At 39.8% G+C, this 13064-nt stretch overlaps 1 protein-coding gene and 1 pseudogene across 4 annotated transcripts in view; both read left to right on the top strand.

The window, feature by feature from the left end:
• Positions 1–1472: 1472 nt before the first annotated feature.
• Positions 1473–13064, top strand: part of ncoa1 (nuclear receptor coactivator 1) — a 57736-nt gene continuing 46144 nt past the window's right edge. For 3 of the 4 annotated variants that reach the window (XM_056269221.1, XM_056269222.1, XM_056269219.1), the window contains exons 1-2: positions 1473–1557; positions 1642–1814. The gene's annotated coding sequence lies outside the window, so the exon portion shown is untranslated. Of the gene's footprint in view, positions 1558–1641; positions 1815–9939; positions 10106–13064 lie in introns of those variants that run through there. The other variant, XM_056269220.1, reaches the window with a different exon arrangement.
• Positions 2932–3048, top strand: LOC130103308 (5S ribosomal RNA; annotated as a pseudogene).

The following is a 13064-nucleotide window of genomic DNA, read 5'->3' as shown; positions in this document are numbered from 1 at the left end:
GCGTGGTGGTGGAATAGGGGGAAGAGGCCGAGGAGCACGAAGACACCATGGACGATAGAGTACGGTGGCCAGGAGAGGGAGGGTGAGGACAGCGACCAGTGAAGAACTGTTAGTTGTGAAACTCAGCTTTATTTACAGCACTGTAGGCTGCATATCATTTTCATTGTTTTTTGTTTGTGTGTCTATATTACAGTATATTATGCTGTATATATTTTCTTTTTACTCTGATGTATGGAAGTTACTTTATGTGTGTGAATGATAATGGTTACAATTTCCTTGGCAGTATGAGTGTGTGATGTCAAACCTTGGATGTCAAACTCTTACCCTAAAATCCTATTTCTTTTTTTTTTCAGTTTTATACACAATTGCATTCTGTTAGCTAGACTAAAAACAGTATAGTAACCATTGTCAATAAAGGACTAGGCTAAGGCTGAAAGGTGGACATGGGCGATATTTCAATGGTCCTCTGCATAGTGACAAAACATCTAAACATTTTGACTTGCAGTGCTTACACAATGCCAAGGGGACGAAGCATTTTGGGGGCACTGACTGTTTAAATGAGAAAGAAATTTAGTTTTGACACATGAGTGAACTGTTTTGGGAGAGGTATGAGCTTTTGCAGGTGAACCATGGTGTTGTGCTGAACTGTAAGACTGTTTTGCCAAATGATCTTAAAGTTTTGAGAATGTAATTTCTGTTTCAAGAAATGAGCCAAACCAATGGAGAAAAACTGTAATACTACAGTTTTGTAGTACATTTCTAGGTTGTGTTTCAAAGTAACGAACAAAGCATTCATTATTAATAAATGTAGCCTTACATTTTTGGTTTTAAATCTGGTGGAAGCCTTGTTCTTTCAAATATGAAAAGATATGATCCGACTGGTGCTTAAATTGATAGCCTACTGCACTTCAAATACCTTAAGGGCCCCGTGAGAATCAATATCGTTGGTAGAGAATACTGGTCTGGAACAAGAACAAAGGCCCATCTGAAGTCAAAAGCTTAATGGTGTCCTAGTTGCTATAATCTAGATCGTATACACGCACTTGTTTAATCAAACCATCTGTGCTCTCTGCCCTAGGTCTCACATCAGTTGAGGTGAAGTAAAAGGTTTGTTAATTAACGCAGCAGGAAATGTTCTCTTTCATCTTCTCGCTGTATACAAATCATTAGATTTGATCACAGCTCAGCGCCGATCAGCTGCTTGCCCGAAGCTGGTATGAAAATAGATAAGATCATTTTGTAACCTCTTTTGTGAAACTTCATGGCAAAGCTTGAGACAGTGTTAGACTTCATCACTGTTAGATAATGTTTGCCTTAAGAGGCATTCGCAATGACAACGATTTGCAAAACGTGTTGTTATTTATTTATTTATTTTTTATGGATTTTGCTCCCTCAACCCCAGTTAATTTTCTCTCTGTGATTCATCCACAGGTTGCAGCACCAATTTCCTCCTGCCTCCCTTAGTGGGATGGGTCCTCCAGTCCCCATCCCATAAACCCAGTGGACCACAGCCATAGTGTTCCCCTCAATGAACATCCCACTGGAGCCCTAGATCAAGTAAGTCATCCACATTGGGCTTTACAGACACAGACTCTGTGACCCCAAGTATTATTATCTAACAATACTTTGCTTCTTCCACAGGTTACATTGGGTGTCCATTCTCTGCTGCCTCCCCCCGGTGGGATGGTTCTGCATGACAGAGAGGGTGTGGCGCCATAGCCCCCTCTGTTTGAGATATCTCCCACCTCATAAACCCAGTGGACCACAGCCATAGTGTTCCCCTCAATGAGCATCACTCTGGAGCCCTAGATCAAGTAAGTCAGCAGATTATGCAGAAGCTCAAAGCTGTATTGAAATAACCTGAACTGGCAACAGCTGAAACTGTGGGTCCAGCCTTTTTATCTTTACATAATCATCAGGTGTTGTGGAGTAACTAACTAGAAGTTGTGATGGTACTGGACTGCGTTCTAAGTAGCGTGACAGTAGCTCAGCTGTTTTCAAAATAGTCTAGCACTTCTTCCAGTAACAAGCTATTTTCTCCAAGTGGTGGCATGACTAAAAGTTACATCACCGTTGTTTATGTCACATTATATCACATGCAGCCTCGCGTGTGCCAAGGCAAAAATAAAATACTTGTAACATAATATTGGGTATTAATTTTTGTGATTCAGACCATTTGTTCATGCATTGTTTTGTGGTGAAATCATTTGTTTGTTTGATTGTTTTCAAGCTGTTGTGTGCCTAGTAACTTGTATCGGGGCACACACAATAGTTTTGCTGCCATTTGTTTTATTCTCATTTGGATAAAGGCTTCTATTAAATGAATAAATTTAAAGATAAAAGCCGCTTCTAAAACAGTAGTTAAAATAGTCCTCTGAATGTTGAAGTCACAACTGTCAACTAATGTCATCTCTGCAAAGGTAATCAATGAACAGTCCATAAGACAGTTGTTTCTGTTCAAACATGTAAGGTATTCAGCACAGCACAACTGCTTTGAGGCGTTTCAAATATGAATCAGGGACAGTTGGTGCAGGTATAACAATTTTTCAGGCCCCACTGTCCTTTCTTTTTTTCTTTTTTTTTTTTGCATCTGCTAATACTAGATGTGTTGTGGTTGATCAACAGACTGTACAGTTGTCATGGTAATGTAACCTGATTGTGCCTCCACTTAATCTGTTGCTGTTTTAATTTACAGTTTAATTCTCACACTCAAACTTAGGTGATTTAATTAACTGCATAGATTTAATGTATGTTTGTTTGTTGACCCTTGTTAATTAAAAAAAAGTTACACATATGTCCATAGAGGACAAAAATGTCCATATCCAAAAACGGTCATAAACTGTCAAGTTTGGTCTCATTTTAAAGAAGACCCTTGGCGGATTATTGTTGAAGTAAAATAAATTTAAATAGTGAAACAATTTTCTTTATTTAACCAGCAGCCATATCACCCTGTAGCGCAAGACTGGTTGCCCACTGAAGTTAAGCAGGGCTGAGCCTGGTTAGTACCTGGATGGGAGACCTTCTGAGAAAACCAGGTTGCTGCTGGAAGAGGTGTTAGTGAGGCCAGCAGGGGGCGCTCACCCTGTGGTCTGTGTGGGTCCTAACGCCCCAGCATAGTAATGGGGACACTATACTGTCAAAGAGCACCGTCCTTCGGATGAGACGTTAAACCGAGGTCCTGACTCTCTGTGGTCACAAAAAATCCCAGGATGTCTTTCGAGAGAGTAGGGGTGTAACCCCGGCATCCTGGCCCAATTTGCCCAGTGGCCTCTGTCCATCATGGCCTCCTAATCATCCCCATATACACTCACCGGCCACTTTATTAGGTACCCCATGCTAGTAACGGGTTGGACCCCCTTTTGCCTTCAGAACTGCCTCAATTCTTCGTGGCATAGATTCAACAAGGTGCTGGAAGCATTCCTCAGGGAGTTTGGTCCATATTGACATGATGGCATCACACAGTTGCCGCAGATTTGTCGGCTGCACATCCATGATGCGAATCTCCCGTTCCACCACATCCCAAAGATGCTCTATTGGGTTGAGATCTGGTGACTGTGGAGGCCATTTTAGTACAGTGAACTCATTGTCATGTTCAAGAAACCAATTTGAAATGATTAGAGCTTTGTGACATGGTGGAAGTAGCCATCAGAGGATGGGTACATGGTGGCCATAAAGGGATGGACATGGTCAGAAACAATGCTCAGGTAGGCCGTGGCATTTAAACGATGCCCAATTGGCACTAAGGGGCCTAAAGTGTGCCAGGAAAACATCCCCCACACCATTACACCACCACCACCAGCCTGCACAGTGGTAACAAGGCATGATGGTTCCATGTTCTCATTCTGTTTACGCCAAATTCTGACTCTAACATCTGAATGTCTCAACAGAAATCGAGACTCATCAGACCAGGCAACATTTTTCCAGTCTTCAACTGTTCAATTTTGGTGAGCTCTTGCAAATTGTAGCCTCTTTTTCCTATTTGTAGTGGAGATGAGTGGTACCCGGTGGAGTCTTCTGCTGTTGTAGCCCATCCGCCTCAAGGTTGTGCGTGTTGTGGCTTCACAAATGCTTTGCTGCATACCTCGGTTGTAACGAGTGGTTATTTCAGTCACTGTTGCCCTTCTATCAGCTCGAACCAGTCTGGCCATTCTCCTCTGACCTCTGGCATCAACAAGGCATTTCCGCCCACAGAACTGCCGCTCACTGGATGTTTTTTCTTTTTCGGACCATTCTCTGTAAACCCTAGAGATGGTTGTGCGTGAAAATCCCAGTAGATTACCAGTTTCTGAAATACTCAGACCAGCCCTTCTGGCACCAACAATCATGCCACGTTCAAAGTCACTCAAATCAACTTTCTTCCCCATACTGATGCTCGGTTTGAACTGCAGGAGATTGTCTTGACCATGTCTACATGCCTAAATGCACTGAGTTGCCGCCATGTGATTGGCTGCTTAGAAATTAAGTGTTAACGAGCAGTTGGACAGGTGTACCTAATAAAGTGGCCGGTGAGTGTATATATACCAATTAGCTTCATCACTATGTCTCCTCTCCACCAGTAAGCTGGTGTGTGGTGGGCATTCTGGCGCAATATGGCTGCCGTCGCATCATCCAGGTGGATGCTGCACATTGGTGGTGGTTGAGGAGATTCCCCCTTCCATGTAAAGCGCTTTGAGTGCCGAGAAAAGCGCTATATAAATGTAATGAATTATTTAAAGGGGTCATATAATGGGACATGCACTTTTTCAAGTTGATTGTACTGAAATGTGTGTTGGCAGTGCCTGTACACAACCATCATATAATGATAAAAATCCATCCAGTGTTTTTGTTTTAATCTCCTTATTTGTTTTCCCCTGTCTCAAATCGAGCCGTTCGACCGTGTGACATCACTAGATCGGACCCCCTCCCACGATTGTTGATGGACAGCAGCGTTTCAACACAGACCCGCCCTGAGCGAGCTGTCATCATAGTCCGTCATTGATACACTGGAGCAGAATGGCGTCTAAGCGATTGTGGTGTTCTGTTTTTGGGTGTAATAATGAACACAGCAGCCATTTTGATGTTCCTAAATCCGAACCGCTGAAGACACAGTGGCTGAGTTTGTTTTCGAAGGGAATATTCCCCACGAGCAACGTCAATGCTTTCATGTTTGCGCGAATCATTTCTCACCAGACTGCTTTATAAACGAGGGTCAGTATAAAGCTGGTTTTGCTAAGAAGCTGCTCCGCAAAAAAAGAATCGGTACCAACTATTCATGTTCCCTCTGCACCTCCAGAAGAAGTGAGTGTAAAGTTTTATTAACCTTTATATTAATCTTTGCAAATCGCGAAAAAAAGTTGTTCATGACATTAACTGTAACATCATCAATCTGTCAACGAACTAACGTATACATCAGTAAACACACATCGTCCGTATCTCACTACTCTACCCTGCCAGTACATACAAAGATAGATCAAAGTGACATTACGTTAATCATCCATTCAGAAACGTCCTGTTCGAGCCTTAATAGGCTATATGCACGCATAAGTTCCGCATTTGACGCAAGGCTGCTCTTCAGTTTCCGGTTGGGGAGATTTAAAGCGGAGGAAAACGGGATTATGGCAGAGTCTTCAAAATTTACTGTCCTCTCGTCTTTGAAACGAAACTTTAATACGTTTAGATGTAATTTTATATATAGTTATGTTTATTTAATATAATAAACAAAGAAGCATAAACAAAATGAGGGGTGTCTGTTTTGTCTGTTTTTGTGACTTTTCTTTAGTATAGCAATAGAGTATAAAAACCAATATAAATTCTCGGTATAGCATTGGACTCTACGATCGGCGGAAGTAATCCAGCATCCTTAGACCTTCACCGGAAATACTGCCGTGCATAGAGCCCATTGTCGAACTTCTTTGCGGCCGTCATCTTGTTCAGGGTCCAACTCCGGTTCAAATTGATACGGTTGCACAGATGTGTCCTCAGAGACTCCCGCTGCCATTCTTTCTCAAAAATATACTCTCAACTGTTGTCAAGGCAACACTCCACATGCGTTGTGTCAAAACAGCCCAAAGAACAGAGAGGCGGAGTGACCGAAGCTCATTATCATTTAAAGGCATATGCACTGAAACGGCATGCTGAAAACAGAGCTGTTTTTGACTAGGTAAAATTTGTGTTTTCTTAAAATACTAATGAGAATTTTTAATAAAAGTATATTACAAAGTTTTCATTTAGACCCTAAAGATTCATATTAACTTGTACAAAAATGGCATTATATGACCCCTTTAAGGTTTAAATTTATGATAAAAAATATTATGAAACATGTTGAACTCTAAAACTGCTAGAAAATCAAAGCCATAAATCTAAATAAGTTGTGTTCCAAATTTGAAGTTGATATCTCAAAAAATTTGCTTTCAGTAAGATTTTGTTTGGGCACAGTATAAAATTTTCCCCATTCGATGCCAGCAAAGCTCCATTGGTGCACACAGTGGTTGGATTTGTGATTTGCAGTACAGAAAGAATTTTCTCTCTCAAATATTACACGCACACACAATTTATTTTTATTACACACATACAAACCATACTCTGACATCCTCTGACAATTATAGCTTTACAATGTATCCATTTGGCTCTAAAATATGCAGAATCAGAAAACAGCAATAAAGCGAGTATTTGTTTTATAGGCCAAACCTGAGAAAATGGCACCATCTGGTAATTTTTTTTTTTTACTTTTCAATTTTGAAGCCTTGCCAACAGAATGAAAGCCTATTAACAAAGACTGCATCATTTTATAGTTAAATGGCCCTGGGATTAAAAATTGCAGTTTCAATGGGGACATTTTTGTCCTTGAGGTCCTGAGTGTAACTTTTTTGTGTTACTACTACTACTAGTGTAAAATAGATTTATGGGGGTGAAGTTTAGAAGTTGAAGTTTACTTTAGAAGGACTTTTCACCCCTCTTTTTGGCTTGCTTGGTTTTTTGTTTTAGTTCCACCCACACTGAAATCTAATTGGGCTAAAGTACCGATACTCATGCATATTAATCATCAAATAGAGGTTGATTAAGACAGTTAGGAAACATTTGCTATTTTATAGAAGAGGAAGTCATAATTCCTGGAGGAAATTAGCGACCTGTCTTGCATAATTGTGTTTGAACTTTCCTAAAAACTCCTGGACCTCACCAAATAGCATTTAATGTATTAATTATGAGTGCAGATCATCATTTTTGGAATGTATTTTTTGGTCTACGTCAGCTGGGAGAGCATTGTGATTGCTTGAATTACACTGTGAATTAAAGAAGCTAAAAATGCAATAAATTAGTAAAGCACAAAATTGCAGCAGTATTTAACTGCATCTCTGTGTGCATTTTAAGATGCAGAGCTTACAACATACACACACAGATGTAGGTAAAAGCTGTCAGATGGTATACACACTAGTCATCATCAATGCACACTAGTCATCAATATTACACAAGCTGTAATCAAATGCAAAAAAAAAAACCACGACTAAAATATAATTTGCTCCATTTCCTAATGTATGGACAAATGCTCATGCTAATCACTAAGTTGCTTGGAAACCAGCTGAATTGACAGACCGACCTCTTAATATGAGGGTAATCACTGACTTGCATGAATTAGTCGAAGACCCATAATGGCTTCTCAATTCAATTTTGAAAAAAAGGCAGTTCGTTTATATGATGATTGCATGAGCATGGCTGTGTTTTCTTTCAAAGGGTTTGTGCTGATTGTACGGGGCTCTGACACCTGCTTTCTTAGCTGTAGTCATCAGACTTTTCTTTACTGCTTCCGCATACTTGAGTTGTACTCTCCCAGCAATTTTCCCCATAATTATCGGATTTTGTTTGACACGTGTTTCGTGTTATGGAAACTATGATCTTTTTCTGATGTCAACAGTACAATGTTATGCAGTAAGTTTTGTGTAATTTAATGCTGGTTAGGCTCAGAAACCAAAAAACAACAACAACGTCAACAAAAAAAAAAACAGTAAGCTCTCTTTTCATGATTAATATTCAGTATTTCATTTGTATTCAATTTAACGGTTGTTCCTTTGCTAGACTGCAGCCTGGGGTCATAGGAGGTGAAAAAAGTAATATGGCGGGCTATTGGAGAATCAAGTGCACTGCATGCTCAAGGGTGCAATAACACTGAATAGAAATGAGAACTGTGGAGAATGTGTAGCACAGTGGTTTGTAAATGAATATGGGTTATTTATTTGTTTGCATGACAGAATATGTCCATGAATGAAGCCACCAAACAGAGGTAGATTTCCATATCAATGTTTTTTTTTGTTATCACTATCAAAGTAAATGCAGTTATAAAATAATACATTGATTCTTTATTTCTCAAACTGCATAAGAATGCACTGACCTTAGTTAAAGCTAGACTTGCATGCTATACCGAAGCTAACACTTAGCTATGTTTCCATCCACTTATTTTTATGCGCTCTTTGGGATATTGCATAAAAAACACTGGATGGAAACGGCAAAATGCACATAAGAAACGTATGCGCTCAATTGAGTCGGATAAACTTTTTATCCGATAAGAAAACATGCGCATAAACTACGATGGATACACATTTACCATATAAATTCCTCTGCGCATAAAAAAAGAAGAAAAAAAAGTCATGTGACTTTGAGATGGGAGTGGGACAGCATAGCTGGACTAACCAGTGGACCGATCTCGTTGCACAGCATCTAAATTGCTCTTTTGGTTGTTCTGAAATGCCAAAGGAAAGACTGTTGTCTGGTTGAGTATAACTATCTCCCAGAACTGTACACGACTGCAAAAAAGCAGGCATCCACCTCCGAAAGCAAGATAACTTTATTGCATTTTGTCTGTGCGCTCTGAGGCACAGGTCATTTATTATAGGCTATACTAAATCATTATATACAGTGGCTTCTCCTATTGCAGAAACTTCCACTTTTCTTAGTGCTATTTAGTGCCAGTTTATCAGGAAGGATGCTCTCTTCGGCGCACTGGATGGAAACGGTGCTTTTTTCGTAAAGGTTTTATGCTATATTCCAATTTTGCGCATAAGATACATTCACAACTTTGGATGGAAACATTAGCTACTGTAATTTAGAGCTGTTCAGATTCTTTGTTTGTAGTTATGTCACTTAGACTTAATGCATATTGAAACTGTAGTAAAGATTTTACAGTGAAAAGACATTCACATTTACAGTGAATGTTCCATGACCTACGGTGGATGTTTTTAGAATACTAAAAGGTATTTTACTTGCTCAAAAAGTATGAGATGAAGTAATGCTTGTAGTAGATTGTGTACAAGAGTTTTTTCAACAACATTTGGGTAACATTGATAATTTTACATGCCTTAGAAATACATGCATCAAATAATAATTTAATTATTCCTCCTGAATAATAGATTTTAAAAATGTAGCTTTGCACATTTTGCGGATGCCTTGAATCATGTCAGATTTTTACAAATAACTTTGGTTATATTTCTGCAGTGGGAAGCTCACAAATCTTTAAAAAATATATTGGATTAATTGGCACATCTTCAAAGAATGAGTCACGACTGTTGCTTCAGCCTCACACTGTGTTCAGATTTTCAGGCAGAGTCGTATACATTTTCTCTCTCCTCTGTATTGCTATGGGGAGGTAGACAGCAACAGTGACTCCACGGCTTCTCATGGAACCAACCATTGACAGATCGAGGGGGTCGGGTGTGTGCAGTCAGGCGTGGGATTTGTCCGTTTTGAAACTTCCTCGCTCCGCCGTCGGTCTCCTCTACGAGGGCCTCTACTGTTGAACTGTCCCTCATTAGCTCACTTTTATGAGACACCTTTTCTCTTTTCGCCTGGCGTGAGTGCTGATAAGAGTGTGTAAACAATGCTTTTAATCCCCTCTATTTCGGTGCATGGTGGTCTGTCCCTCTCCCTCAGTGACATACGTTGCTGACTGTTCTGTCCGCCGCGCGCGAAGTGAAGTGATTAGCTCTCGACGAGAAAGAGCCCTGTATCCTGGGAAATGGCGAGACACGCGGCCGTAGTTCGTGCTGACAGAGGGGTTAGCGCAACTGTCGTGGACTGTTATCTGACTGGACAGGCTGTGTTGGCCAACTTCATAGGTGACAGCCGAGCCCTGCCTCAGGTGCGTGAGTGAGCGAGAAAAAGAGAGAGCAAAAAGGAAAACCCCTCCCACTGTTTTTTTCTTCCATAAGCAGGTTGTTTACCTTAGGCATACTGTGTGTGTATGTGTGTGTCTGTTTGCGCGTGCGTGCACATACGCGTGGGAGAGTGTGTGTGCCGAGCATGTGAGAGGACTGCAGGCCTCCCAGAGTTTCAGTTTGTTTGTGTGCTCAAGGAAGTGTGAGGAGAATTTACACTTGAAGAGTGAGTGACCAAAGTGAGCACAGATTAAAATGTTGTTGTGGATGTAGTGAGGTTGATTATGAGGATTTTTTTTTTTACTTGTAGAAAGGGTGAGATCATAGTTATGTCTCTTTACTTTGAAGTGTTCTTCACATTGTGATCTTTAGGATATTTCATCAGTGTTAAATAGGATAAGATTTATGTCAAATAAATCTAAATTGGGTTAAATCGTTAGCTTTTCTGGGTTTTTCCTGGGTCAACACTGGTCTTCAGTGGTGGCGGACGAACACATGTTTTGGTTATTTCTGGTATCATAGTGTTACCTGCTTTGTGTGTGTTTTTGAGTTTTGTATGTATATGCTTCTATTGATAAATCAACAGACCTTCAAGTTTATCAAGGTATCTGGGTAAACTCTTGTGATAATGGACCTCTTCATACGTATGATGAAGTGTCATTATACTCATTATATTCTACTGACAGGAAATTAGATGTGTATGAATAATAAATAAAAAAAAGTTTTAGACAGTCACATGATGGCAGTGCTTAAAAATTAAGATATTTTTTTTGCCTCTTGGCTACAGTGTGCCTTTATCCACTACTTTCACAGATATTGAATTATAGCTCCCTTAAAGGTGCCCTAGAATGTTTTTTTTTATTATTTTATAATGTTTCCTGGGTTACCCTTATAATGTTAGTATGTTTTTTAGATAAAAAATATTCATAATTTAGAAATAAATGGCATTTTTCCTAGCCTGCTTTTAGCCTCTGATTTGAACACTCTGTTTGAAGGGGCGTGTCTGCTGTGGGATTCAGTGTAACCGCGGCCACTGCTGTGATTGGCTGACATGCTTGCATATGAAATAGCAACGCATTACATGTGAAACTCTCTCCCGAATACTTTTACTACTGCTATTATACGTTTTTACTATAACAGCTATCGAGATTAACGAATCGTGAGATGTTTTTTAAGTATTTAGATCTATTCCCATCACATAAAATGTTGCCATGGTGAGCATTGAGCAGATGACAGTATGTTGATCGCGAGAATGAAGATCTTATCATTGCAAAGCAGTTTCTGCACTCTCTCTGCTTTCACCAATGCAAACACGATGATGTAAATACAGTAAGAGCTTCGTTGTGCAGTAACGTGCGTCAATGAATTCATAACGAGTTTGGCAAGTGTCCAGATAAACTCGCGCTGTGTGGAAAGATTGTTCTTTGATCGCTTTCTGTATATAATTTGTTCACAATTTAAATACGATTATTTTCATCCTACTAAAAGAAACGATGTGAAGCTGATATTTTAGTCACTCACTGGCTTGACTTACTGATGCATAAACAGTATTGAACGATTTTGAGAGAAAGATTACCTGTCTGAACTTGAACAATTACACATCAGAAAGTGTTGCTTGGTAGCTCGATCCGAGGCCAGCTCTGTATTGGCCCAAGTTGAGGAAACACTCGGTGAAATGTTTGGAAATTTCCAGAGAAAATAAAATTAACCCATTGTTTCTTCAGAGGCTCAGATGAAGGAACTAAAAAATACTTTTGTGTTCATGTGTACATCCACACTGGGCAACTGCCATGCTTCGGCTGCGCAGTTCCGCCTGGCATTGAGGGCTGGCATTATGCAAATATTTGGAGGCGTACATATTAATGATCCCGACTATTGCGTCACAGTCGGTATTGTGTGGAGAACCGACCATTTTTCAGGGGTGTTTTTCATAAACGTGAATTAAATGAGAACGCGAAAACAGTCCAGTTTGAGATTCACTCTATGTCATGTCCATGCACTGAACTCTTGTTATTTGACTATACCAAGATAAATTCAATTTTGAATTATAGGTCACCTTTAAATAGCCCCACAACTTATTAGCAGATATAAGATGGAAGCATCAGCGTACATGCAAACTTTCTCAACCAAAGACTGATGACTCAGAGTTTATAAACAGGATCAAGCTGACCTATAGACAAGATTTATAACTGTTTCGTCAAGGTCTATCATACAGCTTTGCAGGTAAAGCATTGTATCCAATGCATTTGGTGAGGGAATTTGAAATCTTGATTGGACTTTGCCAAATATTTCTTATCTAGCAAGAAATATGAGCTTCAGCAAACAGCAGACGGTAAGAGAAAGACTAACTTCTTGGTTGGAAGACAAATGTTCCTTATGCAAAATATTTTTCTTCTTAAAGTACAGTGCAGAGGTGTAAAAATTATTTAAATGTGAACAGACATGCTTTGATTAAATAGAAATATCAATCCTCTGGAAGATTAGGGCACACAAACGGTGTGCTGCTAAAGTGATTTGACTTTCCATTATCTTAACGAACTGGAAATTTAGAAAAATGTGCTGTAAACCATCCAAAACATGTTTCAGATAGTTCAAAGTAAATATCTGTGTCCTGTGTTTAAGGGCTATGACTACGGTTCTGCAAATGTTTTTGTACAGGTCACGCATCTATTTCTTTTGACGTTAGCTTCAGCTGATCTGGTTAACTCGTGCAACATGAGCAGTGCGACTGGTTATTCTCAAGTCTAAGCAGCACAGGTTACCACAGGTTACATCTTCATTACCCGTGTGGGTTGGTTTTACTCGGCACTTGAGCAGGGCTGAACACTGAGCACATTGGGGCAAGCTGTTGATAATAACAGTGGGCCGCACATGCACGGGAGTCATTATGGCCTGGTGGATTTTCTTAAGGATCTAGCCTAATTTCTGAACAATTTTGCACAT

This window comes from Rhinichthys klamathensis, unplaced genomic scaffold (genome assembly GCF_029890125.1).
Source record: "Rhinichthys klamathensis goyatoka isolate OS25496 unplaced genomic scaffold, OSU_Roscu_1.1 h1tg000281l_1, whole genome shotgun sequence".
NCBI classification, from domain to species: Eukaryota; Metazoa; Chordata; class Actinopteri; order Cypriniformes; family Leuciscidae; genus Rhinichthys; species Rhinichthys klamathensis.
The sequence above is the reverse complement of the archived record's forward strand: the minus strand, read 5'-3'. Positions and strand labels throughout refer to the sequence as shown.